The sequence below is a fragment of the Hylobates moloch genome, unplaced genomic scaffold (assembly GCF_009828535.3).
Source record: "Hylobates moloch isolate HMO894 unplaced genomic scaffold, HMol_V3 SCAFFOLD_7, whole genome shotgun sequence".
Lineage (NCBI taxonomy): Eukaryota > Metazoa > Chordata > Mammalia > Primates > Hylobatidae > Hylobates > Hylobates moloch.
Window position 1 is genome coordinate 42782790 of NW_026652282.1, and position 4902 is coordinate 42787691.

The 4902-nt window shown below is 41.0% G+C and overlaps 1 protein-coding gene and 1 pseudogene across 1 annotated transcript in view; one reads left to right on the top strand and one right to left on the bottom strand.

Moving 5' to 3' along the window:
• Positions 1-1077: 1077 nt before the first annotated feature.
• On the bottom strand, positions 1078-1804 carry LOC116811282 (uncharacterized; annotated as a pseudogene).
• A 118-nt stretch (positions 1805-1922) lies between these two features.
• ZNF81 (zinc finger protein 81) overlaps positions 1923-4902 on the top strand; it is a 99966-nt gene continuing 96986 nt past the window's right edge. The window contains exon 1 of the mRNA XM_032756824.2: positions 1923-2028. The gene's annotated coding sequence lies outside the window, so the exon portion shown is untranslated. The remainder of the gene's footprint in view (positions 2029-4902) is intronic.

Genomic DNA, 4902 nt, shown 5'->3' on the forward strand with positions numbered 1-4902 from the left:
AATGGACAAAGATACCAACTCTCTAAGAAAATTAAAATGAAAATCGGACTATAAAAATCTGCCTTGCTATTCATCAGGATGGAAGAACAGACACATAAAAAGCCAAATGCAAAATTCACAGGAAACATTATTTCTTCTAAGGGCATGCTGCAGTTGTAATGCCATAAAGAACCCCTACTTTAAGTGCCTATTGCTTTCTTAGTCAATGAGAAACTTTGTTCTCTACAATCATAGACTATCAGAAACTTTGCTGTTTGAAATGATATCAGTAAGAGGGAAACATCTGATTCTCATGGGAGATTCTAAGTCACTTCCAGACAGAGAAGCAAGATTCAATTTTCAACCCAGGTGCAAAGCTTTAGGCAAGAGTTATCTGGGGACACAAAATTCTACATCTAAATTGTTTCCAAGGAAACAGCACTCCGGGTTCACTTCACAGTTCAGACCTGACAATGACCCTTTACATACAGCCCTGCTTTCCTTTGAGCCCACTAAAACACTGCTTCATTTAATTTCATCTGAACTCCACTACTCCTCAAAATCCTATAAGAACTCTATCTTTTCCTTTGCTTAGTGAGCTGCCCATGGTGCCCCTGGTGTGCATTCTCCCTTATTGATTGCTGGATCTGTCAGACTAAAAATTAGTTTGAGACTAATTGGACTAGGACACCTTTAACCTTCGAGATTGTTAAACCGAGGGCCAGAGGGGATAAGACTGGATTGAGAGTCCCCAGCAAGTCCACACTTCAGCCTACACCAGGTCCTCTCAAAATATTTTTTTCACCTGAGGATTCAGAAAGGCTTTCAGGAGGGCACACAGGCTTCTAGCTCTGTCAGGAAGATTCTCTGGAGGAGGAGATATTTGAACTGGGTTTTGAATGATGAGTAGGCATTCTTAGGTGAAGGACTGTACGACTTCTTCCCCTTCTGCTCCAGTGACATCTCCCAGAGGGCAGGGGCATCTCCAGAATTTACACATTGGAGGTGAGATGGGGCAGCAAACTGATTGAAGGGTAGAAGCAGAGCCTTGTATTAAAGCTACATTTCCAAAGTAAGGGCACCATGACCACATATATTTTACTTCATAAGGAAATAAAAATAATAAAGTTTCCTAAAGATTTTTATTGACATATTGCATTGGACTAAGGACACATTAAAAATTATTAGTATTGGTACTACATAGTCCCTTTTTAGCTGGGGTAGATGGCGTGGGAGATAAGGTAGATTGCTGGAGCATTCAAACCCCGCATCCAAGCCCCACAGGCACAGCAGGAGGGGAACCCAGCACTGAGTTCTCCCTTTTTTCCACCTCATGGCATATCCTAGGAGGGCTTGCATAACCCTGATTTCTCCTCCTCCTTCCCTTGTGGTATGTCCTAGGAGAAGCCTGTAACCAGCCTGACATCTCCCCGCTTCTCATCCTGTGGTATCTGCCAGGAGATGGCCGCGGCCGCCCCTGATTCTTTCCGAGAGGCCCTTCAGTTTCTCGGAGCGGTATCACATAGATCCATAGACTACAGATCCAAAGACCCCTCCTCCAGTTAGCCCGCCCAGAAAAACGTCCCCACCCGTGCTCCCAGCCACCAGCGGGACAGCTCCACCTGAGTTTAGAGCAGACAGCTCTAAACTCACAGCCTGCTCTGTGAGTTTAGAGGTGTCCTCATCCTCAATACGGATGGACACTCCTCCAACATGGTGTACCCCATGGGGAAGGGCGACGTGGGCGCGGCCATGTTCCCCACCTGACCACGCCGCCGAGGGGGCACCGAGCGTCCTAAAGCACCCACTTCCGTAACTTCTCCATGTTGACTCCTGGCTAACAGCAGCCTCAAAGGTGGTTTTGCGCACGCGCGGACCCCCCCTTTCCCTCATTCATGTGAAGTCCCAAACCCCGAAAAAGGGCGGTGCTAGGGGTAGTGACCGGAAGCGGCTGCGGTTCTCGCCGGTTCTCAGCCGGGGTTTGATAGTTGTCAGGAGGATTCGACGTTCAGTGCCCAGGGATGTGGAGGTGATGGGGGGCCGGGGAGGGTGAGTGCTGGGCGATTCTGTGTGGCCAGTGATGGAATCGTTTATCTAATTTGAGTTGGACGATTCGCTCATCATTTTGCAGGCTTTTCTCTTTTCTAATATCACCGTTAAGGTCTTAAAGTTCATTCTAAGCCCCATTGGGTTTGGAACATTATGTTTTTTAAGAGTGTTAACTTGTATTCATTTGTCTTTTACCCAGGAGTTATTCAAAAGTGGGGTTTCAGTGTGCAAAAGTTTATCTCTGTAATGGATCTCTAACCTTAGTTTTCTGTGTTAGAAAAATATCTACGTGAAGCTCATTCCTTGAAATATAAGGAGACTTATGGCCTAGTACGTGGTGAATTTTTAGAAACGTTCTGTATATAACTTGAAAATAATATTTAATTATTTAGTCGTCAATTGTGTCATAGAAAATCTATCCTTTTTTGTCTGCTTCTTCTATTACTTTGAGGAGAGAGAAATTCTCCACTGTGATGGTGATTTGTCTGTGTCTCCTTACTGCTGTCTGTGATCCTCTGTGAGTTACTTTTTGTATAAAGTATGAGACTTAGGTCGAGGTGCATTAATTTGCTTATGGATGTCCAGACTGAAGGACCATTTGTTGAAAAGACTGTCTTTCCTCCATTGACCTGTCTTTCACCATTGTCAAAAATAAGTTGGCCATACTTGTGTGTGGGCTCTTTCTGGGTTTGCTATTCAGTTCATTGTCTATGTGTCTATCCCTCTGCCAGTACTACCTTGCTGTCTTGAATTGGATAGAGTGATTCCTCTCACTTTATTCTTTTTCAAAATTGTTTTAATGCCTCTGGTTCCCTTGCCTTTCCTATACGCATTTTAGAAAATCTTGTCTCTATCTACAAAGCATCTTGCTTGGATTTTGATAGGAATTGCATTAAACCTGTATACCAACTCGGGAAGAAGTTAGGTCTTAACTGTGCCAAGTCTTCCAATCCATGTACATAGTATGTCTCTCTATTTATTTAGATCTTTTAAAATTTCTGTAAATGGTGTATTTTAATTTTCATCACCCAAGTTCTGTACATGTTTTATTCAATTTATCCCCAAGTAATTTTTTTGGAATGGTCATAAATGGTGTTATCTTTTAAATTGCTGCTTATATATAGGAATACAATTGAGTTTTGTCTGTTGGTCTTGTATCCTGCAATCTTGCTGAGCTCAATTATTAGGTTTTACACCTTTTTTGGCAGATTCCTTGGGTTTTCTGCATGAGCAATCATGTCATATACAAACAGGGATAGTTTTATTTCTTTCTTTCCAATCTTTATACCTCTGCTTTTCTTCCCTTATTACACTGGCAAGAAGTTCCAGTACTATGCTGAATAAGAGAGTGGACATCTTTGCATTGTTTTCAGTCTTAGGGGGAAATATTCAACCTTTTACCATTAAGTATGATTTTAGCTGTAGGGCTTTCTTTTTTTGGACCCTCTTTTTTGAGTTGAGGAAGTTCCCCTCTATTTTTAATTTCAAAAGTAGTTTTTATCATGAATGGGTGTTGAATTTCATCAACACTCTGAATTTTTATGATCTTGTGATTTTGTTTCTTTTTTAGCTTGTCAGTATGGAGGGTTATGCGGATTGATTTTTGAATATTGAACTAGTCTTACATTCCTGGAATAAACCCTACTTGGTTGTGATGTATAATTCTTTGGATATATTGAAGGAATTGATTAGCTAATGCTTTTTTGAGGATTTTTGCATCTAAGTTCATGGGAAATATTTGTCTATAGTTTTCTTTTTTTATACTATATTTGTCTGGTTTTATTTTTTATTTTTGAGACAGGCTCTCACTCTCTTCCTCAGGCTGGAGTGCAGTGGTGTGATCATGGCTTACTGCAGCCTTGACCTCCCAGCCTCAAGTGATTCTTCCACCTCAGCCTCCTGAGTAGCTGGGACTGCAGGCACACGCCACCACACTCAACCAATTTTATTATTTTTTGTAAACGGAGTCTCACTATGTTGCCCAGGCTGGTCTCAATCTCCTGGGCTCAAACAGTCCTCCTGCCTCAGCCTCTCAAAGTGCTGGGATTACAGGTGTTAGCCATTGCTCTTGGCCTTGTCTGGTTTTAGTATTAGGGTAATACTGGACTCATTGAATGAGTTGGGGACTATTTCCTCCTGTTCTGTTTTCTGGAAGAGATTGTGTAGAATAAGTACTAATTTTTATTTAAATATTTAAATATTTGGTAGACTTCTCCAGTGAAGCCATCTGGGCCTGGAAACTTCCATTTGGAAGCTTTTTGATCATGGCTTCAATGTCTGTAATAGTTATGTAACTATTCAGATTATCTATTTAATATCATTTTAGACTATCTACAGGTTAAGCATCCCTAATTCAAAAATCTGAAATCCAAAATGCTTCAAAATCCAAAACTTTCTGAGTGCTGACATAATGCCACAAGCAAAATTTCACACCTGATTTTGTGACAGGTCACAGTCAAAATGCAGTGAAAACTTTGTTTCATGCACAAAATTGTTAAACATGTTACATAAAATTACCTTCAGGCTATGTTATAAGGTAACATAGTGTACATGAAACATAAATGAATTCTGTGTGTATACTTGGGTCCCATTCTGCAAGATACTTCATTATGTATATGCATATATTCCAAAATAAAAAAAAAAACTGAAATCTGAAACACTTCTGTTCCCAAGCATTTTGGATAAGAGACATTCAGCCTGCATTTAATAGTGGGTGAACTGTGGTACTTTGCGTTTTACAAGGAATTGGACTGTTTCATCCAAGTTGTTGAATTTATGTGCACAAAGTTGTTGTGGTAGTCCCTTACTATCCTTTTAATGCAAGCTTGTCCAACCCGCTGTCTGTGGGCCACATGTGGCTCCAGACAGCTTGGA